At 43.1% G+C, this 16,184-nt stretch overlaps 2 long non-coding RNA genes across 5 annotated transcripts in view; one reads left to right on the top strand and one right to left on the bottom strand.

Annotated features, from left to right (window-relative positions):
* Window positions 1-1,035, top strand: part of LOC109517499 (uncharacterized) — a 17,965-nt gene extending 16,930 nt beyond the window's left edge. The window contains exon 3 of the long non-coding RNA XR_002168554.1: window positions 953-1,035. This is a non-coding gene — a long non-coding RNA (uncharacterized LOC109517499). The remainder of the gene's footprint in view (window positions 1-952) is intronic.
* LOC109517498 (uncharacterized) overlaps window positions 1-15,019 on the bottom strand; it is a 35,129-nt gene extending 20,110 nt beyond the window's left edge. Inside the window, exons 1-3 of one of the 4 annotated variants that reach the window (XR_002168552.1) lie at window positions 14,196-14,831; window positions 12,238-12,439; window positions 3,045-3,522 (exon numbers count right to left, since the gene is read on the bottom strand). This is a non-coding gene — a long non-coding RNA (uncharacterized LOC109517498). Of the gene's footprint in view, window positions 1-3,044; window positions 3,523-12,001; window positions 12,085-12,237; window positions 12,440-14,195 lie in introns of those variants that run through there. The other 3 variants (XR_002168550.1, XR_002168551.1, XR_002168553.1) reach the window with 3 other exon arrangements.
* Between the last annotated feature and the right edge of the window lie 1,165 nt (window positions 15,020-16,184).

The following is a 16,184-nucleotide window of genomic DNA, read 5'->3' as shown; positions in this document are numbered from 1 at the left end:
ATATTTGAGTGTGTGTGTGTGTGTGTGTGTGTGTGTGTGTGCGTGTGTGTGTGTGTGTGTGTGTGTGTGTGTGTGTGTGTGTGTGTGTGTGTATCCCTGGCAATTTATCACAACTTCAGACATCCTGTCAGGTTTGTGTCTGCAGGCCCATCCGAGGCATGCACACGGCTGACCTCCATGGCTCCTGTTCTATTTATCCATCCCCAGCAGATCACAAATGCAAATGAACTAATTTTTTCTGCCTTCATACTTTTTTTTTTTTCCTCCCCATAAAGTCCTACCCAATGAATCAGCCTTTTCCGACACAGCTTATAGAGTTAGAGCAGCCTGGCCAAGTTCCAGATTTTGATTTTTGCCTCTGAAAATAAATGACAAAAGACCATAACGGTCGATAACGAGCTTTTGAGATGCAATTTCATATCAACGAGTTGGTGGCTGTCGAGAATGTTTGGATGAACGACTCTCTGTCGAGCCCCTAAAATGCTCACGGGCTTGAATGAACAATGCTGCAATGCCTCGGGCCCAAAACGACACTTAGGGTTATTTAAAAGTTATTGATTTTATGTCACAGGAGAAGAGATATCACAGCCTTACAGTACATTTCATACGCTCACATTCAGACGTTAACTAAACAACGATAATATATTTTAAACTCTCTAAGACTATCTATGTAGCGTTCAGGCTGTTTGAGTGCCAAGCTACATTAACGAGGACGGTGTAAACATACTATTTGATCGGCGTTACGAAGGTCATATAAATAATAGTAATAATTTTAAAAAAAACACTCTCATTTGCATTCACTCCGATGGATAATGTCTTGTTTTAAATCAGGGGTGTCAAACCCATTTTTATCACGGGCTACGTTTTAGTTAACGTTTCCCTTGGAGGTCCCTTATGACTGAAACCATACAAAGAAGTCCAGAATAACGGTTTAAGCTCGAGCTTAAACCAGACTGTTGTTTAAGTTACAATCACAAGGGGTTTGGTAACAAGAAATTGCTGACAATAGTTGTCTTATTTATTACGTATGAGAATATGAATTTTGGTCCAGGTTTTAGCAAGGATCATGGAAGTTGACATCTTGGATTTGCTTTCGCCGGCCACATAAAATGATGTGGCGGGCCAGATCTGGCCCCCAGGCCATGAGTTCGACACCATCAGTGTCTTAAATGAACCAGCAGGTATGTTTTGGGGATAGTCCAAGAAGCATAAGAAGTACAAAGAGAAAACAGGGAGAGCATCTCAACTCCACACAGGAAGACAGGAACAGATTTTCAAACTCAAAACTCACAACGGTGAGGCAGACGTGCTAACCACTCCTCCACTGTGCTGATCATATTCTTTAATTTTCATCCTGAAGCAGAATCCGACTGGCGAATAACCCAAAATAAAATGCAAGCATGCCACTAAAGTAATAGAAGTTTAAACTATGAGACGTCCAGCCAGACAGTGTGCATCCACCCACTCAATCCCACACTGACCCCGAAGGCTAACACTTGCCACTCACGAACAATACGACTTGTCAAGAGTCCTACAAAAGTGTTTCTCCTCATCATCGTTGTTTCACCCTTGCACGGGTGGGCAGCATCACATTAGAGGTGTGAAGGCTCGACTTCGCAAGCGTGAGCCGTCGTCTTCAGGGTGGGGGCGTCGCACCTTGACGCCCCCTACACAACCTGAGGTTTCATCTCATTGTCAGTCCTGTTTATTTTTACAAGCACTATATGTCCCTTAATGAAAGCGTATTCTTTCAAACTGTCAATATGCCGAGCTCGAGCTGTGACGCGTCTTCATCAGAACGCGGCGCGTGTTTAAATGATGTCAATCACATCATGACTGTGACAGAAAAGAGGAAGAAACACGAGCGCAAACGTGTACCCACGGGCCTCGGCGCGTCGCATTCAGTGTTGTCTTTCACCGCAGGGGATTGCGAGAAGCGCTCCACATCGTGCGCATGATGTGCATATATGCCTTGAAAATGACGTCTGTTCGCTTTTCTAGCGCCCGCCCCGCCCTCCCTACACAGGATCGTGAGAGTTTGACAGAACACTGTTCTATTTGAAGCACATGCAGGCGTCCTCAGATCATTTCTACCAGATGATTATCACCTTTAAAGTCAAAAGCAATCCTCGATTTCTTGACTTTGACCAAAATCCTGGGGAAACAATTAACCTAAGGCCTGCCACACACCGAGCGATGCAAACGAAAACGATTGAACTGGACAGCCGTGGAAAAATCTCCGCCGCACATCAGGCGATTGACCTTCGCACACATAATCAACTTGTTGCAATGGAATAACGGCAACCCCTGCTGTTCTTTTTTTTGGGGGGGGGGCATTCTGAGGCATACGGTATATACAGTCTCATAATGTAAAGAGAGGAAATGGGCAAGAAATGAAAAGAGAGGGTGCATATATGTCAGTGTGTGTTGTTCCCATTTCTCACACATGCATTTCCGTGACAGACTTTCCACGCTTCACTATGCCACTTGTTGGTCACTAATGGAATAGAACCTAAAAGCCTTTCATTTTCTTAAAAGCTCACAGCGCGCCTTAAAATCCGATGCGCATTGTGTATGGTTATTATGGTAATATGTCGACCCCAAAATGGCTCCTTGCTCGAGACATGCTGACAACGCAGAGTCCAAACTTAAGGCGCAGTTGAACGGCAAGAGTTCAACGTTAATGAGTCAATGTTATAATTTGCTGTTGGTTAAGTGAACTGTGAACTTTATCAAATACGTTTTACTGGCATCTGATCGCTCTGTTGGCATTTCCTTGAGCATAGCTCCATCTAGTGGATGCATTGTAGATTGCATCTTGTAATGCGGTGCGGCCAATACAGTATATGAAAAAAAATTACAAAATAGGCCATTCGTTGAAGGTGCGCCTCATAATCCAGTGCGCCTTTTAGTGTGGAAAATACGGTAAGTACGGTAACAATGTATGCAAAAAAAAAAAAAAAAAAATCAGTACTGTATATGCTGTATTGTTTGAGGTAAGTGAGCATTCTTATTGTGTTCACATTTCACTTTATTTACCTGGTTTTCATTAAATTTGTATGACAAAATAGTTAAAATGTGACCTAAAACATCGCATGTCGATGCAAATTACTTTTGATGAAATTAAACAGCTTCTGTCAACACCATCATAGACACGTGGGAATAACTGCTAGTAAATGTGATCAAAAGTGAAACAGAATGGCAACTTGCCCTCCGACTCCTCTTGCTCTTTTTCGTCCGATTCATTCGGCAGCTTAAAAAAAAAAAAAGGCAACCAACCCCGCAATGGAACCTAAGTGGCGTTTCATTCATGACGCTCTTTTCCTTTAGCCAGTGATTGAATTTTCTCCTCGCCTACATGAAGCTGGCCCCCGCAGGAGCGTCGGTATAAACGCCATCTCAACGCAGGGCTGCCTGTTAATCCGCCGCAAAGAGGCATGTGATGTGATGTGTCCTGTCGGTCATGCCTGCCCAATCAAGCACACACAACACCCGAGAGCCTCTTTCTCGAGCGGCGGGTCGCTGGTGGAAGAGGACACACATGAATGTCATGACATAGTGGGGAAGTAAAGGCCGGCTGTTTAGCTTTCAGATTGCAGCAGAACATTTTGTATCAGCCTTTTTGCCCCCACCCCCCCCCCCCCCCTCAATCTGTTTAACAAGGAAAAACATCAACGGAGAATTGGAGGAAGACGAAATGTACTCCAAGAAGACAAACGCGTCATTCTTCTGATTTGTTTTCGAAAGAAATTTTAAAACCGAGCATCCCTGAGTTGAGCCAAACACACACACACACTTTCTGGTCATCAATGCACTTGAGACTCTCCTGAACATGGCGGCACGAGAACAACTTTCAGGTCACTTTCAATGCATCGAGGAGCGTTGCAATTAAGAGAGTTGAGGTTAGTGCAGAGTCATGGGACAGCGCCTCAGGCGGAAATCTCTTTGTAGATCGAAATTAAACTAGCGAGTGGAATGCGGCTCAATGTGATAGACTAAAAGTAGCAATTTGTCTTCACAAAGTACAAGGAAAAAGTACGCTGCATTAAAACGACAACAATTAAACTAAAACGTAAGTGAGTAAATGGAGCACCTCACTACACACAGCTGCGGATTTACTGGATTGATTTCACACGTAATGGGTGGGTGACCATTCCAAAGCCCCACCTCAAATCAAAAGTCCAATTTTCAAAATATGTCCCTTTTCAAGGTTCCATTGTATGTGATTTGTTGGGGATGTTCATTGTTAAAGGGGAAGTCAACTCAAAAATGTAATCACAACATGTAATTCATGTTCCACAAACGCATTATTAATCAGAAATGCTATTTTTAGACTCATTGGGCCGCATATCACATTTTTGAGTTGACTTCCTCTTTAAAGTCAAAAATGGGTTGTTTATATATTATTGTCGAGCTCTACGGTAGGTAGATCAAATGTGTCACAGAAGAAGACCGGAAATATACTCAATTACACCCGTTTAAGAAAGACGACATACTGTATCAAATCCATTTTGTTCCTCTCATTTTGTGTGGGTCTCTGATCTGACGGATCGCAAATCAAATACATGAGCAACACGAGCAAGGAAATGCCGTGGAACAAAACGACCAAGTTACCTACTGTGAAAATGAGCACAACACGATATAGCCGCGAGCACTTACTGTAGGTGCCACTTAAGATAAACAGTAATGGACAATAAAGCATAACGAGATTACAAAAAAATATAGATATTTTTAAAAAAGTGTGTGATGGGGCGGGGAGGGGGTCGGCATAGCCACTCTATGACATCGTCACACGCTGCAACTCTGACTTTTTGATTGATTGCGGCTCTCAAATTGCCACCAGAGAGAAAATAAGTGCATGCGATTTGATGCTAATGGAGTGCTTATTTCCATACATGGTGTTGTACGCAACTTAAGATGGACTCCCAAGTGAGCGCGAAGCTGTTGACATCAATTTAGCTCGAGGGCCATACGTTAGCGCTCTTGTACACGCTGAGCAGGAACTAGCCCAAAGTGTTATTAGGAAGCCTGCAATGTTTGCTCCAAGCTGAATAAACACGAAAGCCTTGTTGATAAACCACGTAGCCTACCATTTCACTTTTATATCGCAGCTCCGGCAAAAAGTCATCCAGTACATTTGCAGCGCCCTCTCCCTTGGAGAGATGACTTTCTTGCTCTGTGGGTGCAAAATGTTTCCGTCTGCATCATTCTTTGAAACAGTTTATTCCATATTTCAATTAAATAGCCACGGAAAATAAAAAAATGTCTTTGCTCATTTGAATAATCTGAAAAAAGGCAGAGCGAGTGGGCCCCCACTCTTGGCCCTGGCCACTCTCATAGTGCTGCGTTAACCCCGGGGTCAAAACATGTGTCATATTAGCGTGCGTGAGCTGTGTTTTAATCCTCGGTGTGTCCCTATTTATTTAAAAAGAGGCAAGAATATCCTGAGCATAACTTGAAATCCAATGCAAAAAAAAAAAAAAAAAGTCCACATGCAAGCTTGCGGCAATTAATTCATTCTAATGGGAAACAAAAGGCCCGGAAAATAAAAGCCTTTTGAATGTGTGTGTCTGGTGAGTGTTAATGTTTCTGCATGAGTGCGTGAGGGTGCATGTGTGTGTTTATTAACCTTTCGCCCTCGTCTCTGCTTTATGTCTTTAAGGTCCCAGAAGCCCAACGGTGGGCCACTACACACACACACACACACACACACACACACACACACACACACACACACACACACACACACACACACACACAGATGGAACAGCACAACGCCTGCAGAATTATTTTACATTGAGTGCGGTGTAATTTTATACAATCAACTTCCAGGCAAAACTATTGGAACACCAGGAAAGAAAACGGAGCGTTGATCGTAGAATATCATCCAGTGTTTCTGGTCAGAATTTCTATGAGACATTGGCGTGTAAGTGGGGCATTTTTGCCCATTCATAAAACCTCTGAGGTTTGAGTTAACTGAAAGTGTGTTTGAATGGCTTATGCTACAGTTAGGATGGTTTCGAGGTCAGTTGTTTGATCAAGGCAATGGTGAGGGGGTTAGATCAGGCTGAGGGTTTCAGGTTAGGAGTTAGTTTTAGGACTTGGGGTTTAGATGGGGTAAAGTTGACGTTGTAGGTTAAGATAAGGGTTAGGGTTGAGTTAGGGTTAGGGAAAAAGGTCCAGGGGTCGGGGATAGGTTCGATGGGCTCTACCAGGGGTGTCAAACTCATTTCTGTCGCGGGCTAGATTTTAGTTACAGTTTCCCTTGGAGGGACGTTATGATTGAAACCATATAGAGAAGTCAAAAATGACAGTTTATTCACCTATTGTTTAAGTTAGTGTCATGAGGGGTTTGCTAACAAGAAAATGATTACAGCATCACTCTTATTACAAAGGAGAATTTGAAATTGTGGTAGAAATTTTAGCAAGCATCATGAAAGTTGACATCTTTGATTTGCTTAAAATGATGTGGCGGGCCAGATGTGGCCCCCGGGCCATGAGTTTGACACCAGTGGGCGAATAGGGCAAGGGGGTGAAATTAGGGCGAGGGTTTGGGACTTGAAGTTAGGGTTGAGTTGGGTTAGGAATATGCTATCGGGTTGAGTGTTAACCCTTTCACGCACAAATAAATCTGATGATAACCTACATCAGATTTTTTTTCCTCAAGTGTTTTTATTAGTGTTGAGGCATGAAAAAAAAAATTACCTTGGATCGCAACACACATAAGGGTCCATTGTAGTAGTCGAGGCACAAATGTGACATTGAGATGAATGAATATAAGCGAAAACAACATTTGAATAGCTGTCCACTCTAGTAACCGCTGTCCCTGAAAGGGTTACATTAGCATAGGAGGAGGAATTGGGTTTGGGTTTTGTGTTACGGTTTGGAATAGGACGAGGATAAGTTAATGGTGAAGTGTGAGAGGTTTGGTTATGGTTAACTTGATGTGTTAGTTCAGGGTTAGAGGAAGGGGTTAGTGTAGGTGAGGGAATAGAGTAGGTTGGGGTCAGGGTTTGGTGAAAAGTGGATTAAGGGAATAGTTCGGGTTTCGGGTTCTTGTACCTGCAAGTCATGGAGCTTGCTTTGTTCACGAGGGCGGGGTTTCTCAACCTCTCTTCTTCCATTCAGGGCACGTATTTTACATTTTAAAAAGCTCTCACACCACACCACCAAAAAGAAATGTTACAAAATGCTAAACTGAAATCATGATATTTTCTCAAGTTACTCAAAAATGTACCTACTCAGTCTGTCTAGTTAAACACAAAGCTGATATGCCACCCGGACATCAGGACTTAATCTTGTTGCTTGAATGGCAACGAGTGGCTCGGCGGCTTTATTGGACCTTTTGCCAACTAACGAAAGACCAATCGATTGTCGCCTGCATAGACAGATGCACCAAGATATTCCAAGGATTATTTGTAGCGCACGCGTGTGTGTATATACACGTGTACGTGCGCGCAAGCATGTGTGCTCGTCAACAAAACACAACGCGCTGGCATGCAAGTGTACTGGAAGTTGAGCAATCGACGAGTGAAACAATACGAACAGATGGAGACATCTCTTCCATAATACACACACAGACACACACAGATGTCTATAGATTCCGAGGTTCGCATCCAAGCATCTCCTCCATTCTGCACCCCCACTCCCCACCCCCATGAACAAGGCAGATGGTCTTAAATGGCTTTTGTTTGTTAGACTGACAAACACCCACCGACAAACTGTTGCGCTTGCAGACACCCGCCCACATTTGCACCAGGTAACGTCGATTAGCATCCATATGCTGCATTTTTACCGAGTTCATAAGCGACACATGCTAATGACAACACCTTGTCTTAAGTGGGGAATCAAACACACAATGTGTTCTGGAAAGTTGGAAACTTATCCACGCGCAGAAGCAGAGCCCACGATTGTGGAAGAGAAAAAAAAAAACAAAAAACCTTTTCACTTGTGGATGCAACACGTCATCCACTCGACTTGTAGCATATGAACACATCGCCAAAACAGACTCATCGGATGCTTAGATGCGTCTGCCGGCACATTCTAATGAGATCCCGGAAGACAACGGTATCAAACATGCGTTTATAAAGACAACAACTGTCGAGGTTGATTGACAATAATGCACAGTTTGCAGTGGTGTAGTATTGCGTTCCCTTAGCTGGCAGCTTCTCCTCTCCTACATCTCGAGGTAGTTAATTGAACCGCAGTCAATTTTGTGTTCTGAATGTGTCGGCTCACTACGCCGCTGTACTAAAAATACAACAGGCCAAGGCTGTTCTTGTGGGAAGGCGCATCCATGCGCACAAAGCGGATCAAGGCTGAATGAATTGAAAACGTTTTGAGTTGAGAAACATCAAAATATCAGAATCACAAATCTTATGTCAGCAAATGTCGACGCCAACAATTTATTGTGTATGTCTGTCCATCCGCATATGCTCAATGTAAGTCTGGGAAGGACAACCATCAGAGTCCAGGCCTCGTACTGCTGGCGGCGGCCATGCACGTTAATGCATGTTCAGTGAGCTCAGGCTTGGCCGGCCGGGGTGAGTGGTGAGTTCAGGGACAAGTGCCAAAACTCATTGTGATTTGTTCCAGATGATCACATGAGCAGAATCACCTTGCCAAACAAAACCCCGACTGGACTGCATCAGAACGAATTTACCAAGATTATGCTTTATGAGAATGTTAGAAGTCATCTTTCAGAAAGCAACAGTGATGCCAATTAGCAGCGGGTCAGCTTTGGCGGCGCCGGGACAACGGCGGCGGCGGTGGGGCAGTGGCGACGGGGCGTAAGTGGAGCGAGACGGACGGGCATCGACTCACCAGAGGCGAGGGGCGGGCATCAGACGGTTTGAACAAGGGAGTGAAAATACCCATGATTCACTGCGATCCCCCCCGCTCAAGCCAAACGAGTCATTATGCTGGAAAGCGGAGGTAAACATAGAAACGGCGGCATGTAAAATTTCGGTGCAATGGCCAGGGATACTAATCGTCATTTAGAAATTTAACACTTTGACATAAAATAGATCCACCTGTCATTACAAGTCCAAAGGAAATGAATGCAATAATTCACATTGAATAATTGTGTACCAACCTTCGGCGGGCCGGATTAAAGAGACCAACGGGCCGGATGTGGCCCGCGGGCCGTAGTTTGCCCACCACTGGTGGAATCTAGTCTATCTCTCACTGAAAATGTCACACATGCAGGAATATATCCGAGCTCTAATTGTAACCGTTCATCTCGGCAAAGCAAATGAAGTAAACATGTACATTTAAAATTGTTTGGCATCTTCTACGTGGTCCATTGTGCTCCGCAGACCAGCTTGGGTTGGTTTGAGTGGTTTCACTTGGGACTGACAAGAGCACGGACGGCATAGTCACGCGTTGCTCTCAACGAGTCGTGCAACCCCAAAAGCCCACGACAAGTATTTAGGAGGCGTAAGGGGTCTTGCCCTTGAAAGCAATTAGAGTAAATCAAAGTTTTATGACGGTGTCAGTGTTGCAAAGTGGAAGAACTGCGGGCGCACCTTGCAAGGTGGCCCCGCTGAACCGGTCACCTTCTTCTCTTGTGCCTTCCTTTAACTTTCACCTGACTTCCTGCTTTGCTGTGCTCATAAATATTACAGCTGCCAGATGGCGTCTGTCCCTTGCACAACAACAACGAGGCAGGCTGTTCTCGCTACCTGCAATTACGACCTAGCCTCCGAGTGGAAATCTATATTAGGACAGTCTAAACTTTTAGTAGTTAGCCCGTCGAGCTCCTGGCGTTGTTTCAAATTAGTTCTTGCAGCTGAGCCCCTTCATCATTTTTCATAAGCTAAACAAACAAAGATACGAATTTACAGGATTACTTTGTTTACTCCCCCTTGGCTCACGTGACAGATGGGAAAGTGGGACGTTTATACAGACAAATATCCACACATACAACCTGTAGGGGAGTGTTTGCAGTTTGAGATTTTGTGGGAAAACAGGGAAAACCGTCAGACAAAAACTTTGAGTCCTCGTGCACGAACTTGTGACAAAAGGCTTATTCACTTTGACAGTTAAGAATGTTACCAAGTGAGATGCTACACATGCTATACGGCAGTTCATCATTCGCACTTCCACAATTTTGCTTATTTTAAACAATTATTTATTTATTTTTTATTTTTTTTTACAGCACAGAGATAAACTCCTTCCTTGTGTGTCGCTACTACCGTGTGTGTTACAGTAGCGGTTTGAACGCTTATTATATCGGTATCATCAATGCTAATTTCCATTAGCCTGTCTGTTGTATTTCACATTTCATTTTAGCAATAAGTTAAACGACGTACAGCTGGCAAAATTAACTGCTTTGATTGAACATTTTGGTGTTTAAATGTACAAACTTTCACTTTCTTTGCTTTTATTTGGAAAACTGTGTGAGCGGGAGTCTTCCTTTCATTTCCTTTAAGTGATGTTATACAATAGTCTCCCGCGCAGTATCTTGACAGTAGTAGAGTGAGAACAGGTACTAAGATATACTTTTAGAAATGTGTTTTAGTACTTTTAGGTAAGGTTACATGTGTTTAAAGTGTATGGGAGGACTAACACTATATACTGTACATTACAAAAACAGAATAAAAAGTCCAAGAAGATGAACAAATTCAGTGCGCTACTTCAAGAATAAATGAGCATAAGAGTACAACCAAAAGGGAAACATAAGACTGGCGTGGAAAGAACGCAACTGGTTCGAATTAAAGACCTGTTTTGGCTTGCGTCCAGTCACCATACGGGAAGTGTTAAGACAAGATGATTGAGTAGTTTTAGACGAACAACATTGCGCCCTCAGATCAGCCCGATACTCATCCTTCATCCCGCTCAACTTCCCCCTAAGACAGACGTTCTTCGGAGGCGTTATGAACGATGATGTTATAATTATGAATCCAAGTATTTTTATACAGAGGAACAAGGGCAGAGCGGATCTTTAGCGGCCATATGCAGGTTGCGGTTAGCTCGATGTTGCGATACCCCAAATTGGAGCAGACAGATGGGCGACGACGCCACATCAGAGGCAGATGAGAGCCGATTGCAGCCTAGACAGTCGCCGTCATTAATCAAACAATGGTCGATAGCTTGCTGCATTGTCTTGATGGATTGGCCGCTTCTTTGACTCTTGCTGCGTTCGCCAACTCTTTACCGAATACACCTACGGTGCAGAATGTTCGAAATTTTGCATTTTAGAACACTAAAATTGATTTTCTCCTATCGTAATGGCAAATAAAAAAACACAATTGGGAATTAGGTCCAATAAAGGATTTGGTGACACCTCCAACTAACGATGGTGTATGACTCATCGCCCCCCACCCACCCCCCCAAAAAAATCCCAATACATTCGTGTTTGATTTTGGAAGGTTTAGAGTTTTTTTTTTTTTGCACCTGCATTATATTTTTTTGTCTCGTGATTTAGATTATTACATTACACATTTATTTTTGTTAAGTGAAAACCAATCTTTTAATGGTGGGTCACCCCCTGAACCGGTTGCCATCCAATCGCGGGGTACACAGAGACAAACAACCATCCGTGCTCACACTCACACATCGGGATAATTTCAAGTGTTCAATCAGCCTGCCGTGCATGTTTCTGGAATGTGGGAGGAAATCGGAGTACCCGGAGAAAACCCACGCATAATTGAAATTAATTATAGGTTTGGAAAATGAACATTGAATTTTTTTACACAGTGTCACATCTTTAATCCTCGTCTTGTATTTTTTTTCTTTTTTGTGTGTGGACTACATCAATGTATTCCACATGGCTCGATCAAAAAAAAACCCAAAAAACTTTAACCAAAAAAGCAAACATTATAGATCCAAGGTATTGTGCCTGATTTCATTTTTAGACCAAATATTCAAAGGGTTATTTCTCCATTGTTGTTTAAATCCTTTTCTCCAGCTTCTCCAAATGCGTGGCGGCTTTAGTTGAATATTTTCAAAGCCACTCGGTCGAATCATGCGGTCGGCCTGTTTTGCTCATTGATTTTGTGGACGAGGGGTGAAGATCAGAGATTTTCTTCAATGTGTGACGGATGGACTTGTTTGTGCGTGGTGGTGTTATCCTGACCCTGCCTGGTAAATAAAGCACAGCTTGTTCACGTTGCAAGTAAACACACTTGCTATGACGTTCCCTCACCAGAGTTGTTGGACTCCTATGTACACACACGCACACACACATATACACACACACACAATGTCCGGAGGGTCAAACCAGTGTCATCTTACCCCATCTTTTCACGACCTCCCACTCTTCCATCTTGTTCTCTTTCCGTCATCTTCCTGCCTTGATCCTCTCCTCCATCTCTGGCCAGCGTGCGCTGCAGCTCCAGGTCAGTTTCCCCTCATCTCGTGTCCTCCCTCTCCTCCATTTCTGACCTGCACGCCTGAACTTCCGCTCCTTTTCGCCGTCTCTTCCCAGCGACACCAGCTGTGGTTTTAACAATGGCAGTACTGATGAGAGTCCATAAAGCGATTCCCCACAGAGGCACAGTAAAGGGGAAGTCCTTTTTCTTTTAATTTAAAGCTGTTTCCCATATCCCAAATTCCAATACACAGTGACTTTTCAGTCTTCTCAAATGTCTTCCAACACAAGTGTTATAGCACCAAATGCTGGTAACGCACAATATCAAATTGAGTAAATCCCCAATATCACTGGCGAAATGTTCCAGACCCAGCCATTGTAATCTGTGTAATCTGTCCTCAATCTCCTGCTCTTAGTTTTCCAAATAAAATGAAAAAAGCGCTTGTTTCAAGCTGTATTTTTAATTGCTATAAAGCGGTCTCTTCTTGTTCAATCCGTCTTGCAAAAAAAAAAGAAAAAAATCAATACAAAGCCCCCCCAAAAAAGCACAACACATGAGCAGCATTAAGAATTTTTTTTAAAAAAATATTTTATACATATTTTAAGATAGTTGTTGGAAACATGAAAAGAATTAGAACTATGTCAATTGTGGAGCTAAAGCGCTTCAACACTATTTCGGCTTTTCTGACTTTTGGGGGGGAGGGGCGAGTGCCACCCTCTAGCCCTGGCGTGAGTCGTCCTTCCTCAATTATATAAAAACATCTTCATATATATATATCGGTGGAAAATGTATTGTTTTATAATCATAAAGTATTGATGAGGAGTTTGCGCTGCGGCTGACTGTTTTGAAGCACTTGACTATTTGTGAGCTTCGAGGACTTAACGCGTCTGGATAAAAGACTTTTTTCCCCGTTTGCTTCATGTTTCTTCTCCAGCTGCGCCACATATTTGTCTCCTTGAGTGTTTTTCACAGTCTGACTCGAGCGGTCCGGTCAGGCCTCGACCGAGCAAAACTTATCACCTGGGCCGAAGGATCTCCTCTCCATTACGACCGCAAACAAATGGTTCTGTTACACTTCTGTCTGGGTCCTGATTGCATTTCTCTTCTCATCCCTCACAGCACCAACATGCGATCTATTCTACCGTGATGTCCTCAGCGCCTCCATTTTGTTCACCTCACTTTCTCTTCGATTCACCCCACCCCCTCTTGTTTGATCGCCTTTACTTGACAAATCAAATCTATTTTTAACACAACTCCAAAAAACAAAACTATCATTTGGATAATTATAGAATTACTTAGGGTGATATTTTTTCCAAGAAAAAGTGTTCTACTATTTTACATACATGAGATTTGTAAAATAAAACACGACCTCATGACAGAAATGTTCTGATTGCAGATACAGCATGTGTGCCTTATATTATTTATTTTCATGCACTTTATATTGACTTACACTCATTCATTTGATATAAGTTGGGCATGGTTTCCATTAAAATACCAAATCTGGTAGTCCACTACGAATACTTCACTTTAGTTTTTGACCAGCTCGTTCATTTGAATTAATAGCTTATCTCGTCAATGACGTTAACAAACGGAATTGTTTGCAACTCACACAAAGAAGAAAGAACAACGACCGACGTCTGTCTTCATTCGGTCGGTCCAAAACCCGCAAAGACAGTTAAGCTAACGTCACAGTTTAGCAAGCAACATGCAGAGTGGTGTGCGACCAGTAAAAACTGCGATTGTGAACATGTAAGTACAGCTAAGCAACATAACTAGCGGGGGGTTATGAAAACTGTCCGAAACATTAGTTTCGACTGTTGTTCTTCAGTTCGCATGCGCAGAAACATAACGCCGAACGCCAACGTACTTCCAAATATTTACCTACAAACAAAACCTCCCCGGAGTTTGAAAAGCGGAACTCTTGAACGATAGCAACTTGTTCCGGTGGACTCCAATCTGTCGATAGGACCTTTCAATCAAACATTCTTTATCGCTACTTTGAATGTCACAAAAACAAACATATTGACTCAAATGTCTCCCGGCAAAGGACGAAGTGGAAGGCGATGACACACATGTACATTCAATTGAAGACATGTGTGCTGAGCTCCACATTGGATCAAGCCCGGCCGGCTCTGTGAGGCTGCATTAATGATTCGGGCCGCGACAAGCATTACGACGCGCGTGCCCCACCCCGAAATTTCTTTGTGTCGGTACATGGATGTGTGCGTGCGGCAAACACAGAGTTTCAATCACGGCGATGTTTTGTCCGCTGCTCGCCTCTCAGAGGAGACAGACAACCTCCACAAGCATGGACGAGAGTGGGAGAAAAAGCATTGTGGGAGGTTACAAGGGTTAATACAATATGGGACTGAGAGTTGTAAGAGAGGAATGTAAATGTCGCATCTCCAAATGTCCTTCAAGTACATCGGGAAAAAGGACATCCCGCCATGTTCCTCACGAAGCAGATCTGCATTCATTTGGTTGGAATGATGGCATCCGTATAAACCTTAAAGGTTTTTTCGATTTCAATTAAACGACTAAGAAATATGTTCTCTTCATCAGTATTACATTTGGCTGCAAATCGAAATCCTGGACTGTGCACACAAAGTTATTGAAACTGGATTGGGGATGACAGAATTTGAATTATTTCAACATGCTACATGCGGTTTATATGCTAAATTTACATTTTGCCGTGATCTGGATAAGATCTAGGATTAAATTGCAATTACAGTTTATGAAGACATGTTCTGTCCGTCTGTGTGTGTGTGTTTGTGTGTAAATTATTCCGATTTATCGAATGCCATCTACTCTCCTCAACATGTTATATTGAAATTGCCAGCAAATCTCCACCCAATCCCAATTTTGTATGAACATTTCTTTCATATTTTATTGCTGACTGATGCCACCGTGCACTGCATCAAACTCGACGCCTCGGAATCTTCAAAAGAGGGTTCGAGCCAGTGAGTTACTGTATTTGTTGTTTGATGATATCTTTTTGAACGTTAAAATATCAGAATCACATCACCCATCCTAAACTGGGAATGATTTGGCTGTCGTCAGGTCGGCGCTTGTCCAATACGTGGACACATGCACTACATCTGGATTATTTGGAAAGTTTCCACGTGCTGATAAGTACATTTTTTTTTAACCTCATCAGATAGGCGTCCTCACTCTTTTGTGAAAGCAGCAACACCTATCTCTCTATATTTACATTTGACACAAACGAGAACCGCATCGATTTCCCCCATACGAGTATGCAAACAAAAGGGAGCCATTTACAAAACACTGGGCCATTTGGATGGAATGTTATTTAAATAAGGCGACGTTTGAATTTGTCAATAGGCGCCTTTGACATCACAACCGCACCCCTGCTGCCTCGCAGGAGAGGTCACTTTGAAGTGATGACGGTGGAACACGCTGCGTTTTATCTCCACGCCAGCATGCCCTCATCGCGTATCCACATTCCACTTGTGTGACCGCTTTGCAGGTCCAAACACCGCACGGGAAATGCTGATGGTTATTTCCACCGAATCAACCGTTTCACTGGGACTTCGTTAAAAAAATTGCAGCATGTATTGGCTGGACATAAATCCGATTGATGAGCCATGTATCGTCAGTGGATTCGGTTGGCAAGAGTGCTACTCTTTCAAACGCGGCTATTAACCCTTTCGGGGACAGCGGTTACTAGTGGACGGCTGATCAAGTTATCAGGTTACCGGATATCATTACAGGGTTTTTTTTTTTGTTTTTTTTTTCAAATCAAATCAGAGGCAGAATGTTGGAAAGTTTCGTGGGCTCAAATGAATCCATTTAGGCCTTTGTGTGTTGTGTTTGCATGTTTTCCCCGTCAGTGCAAACGTCAGGGTGCAT

Source organism: Hippocampus comes, unplaced genomic scaffold (assembly GCF_001891065.2).
Source record: "Hippocampus comes isolate QL1 unplaced genomic scaffold, H_comes_QL1_v1.1 scaffold4, whole genome shotgun sequence".
Lineage (NCBI taxonomy): Eukaryota > Metazoa > Chordata > Actinopteri > Syngnathiformes > Syngnathidae > Hippocampus > Hippocampus comes.
Note: the sequence above shows the minus strand (reverse complement) of the source record. Positions and strands in the feature narration are given on the sequence as shown.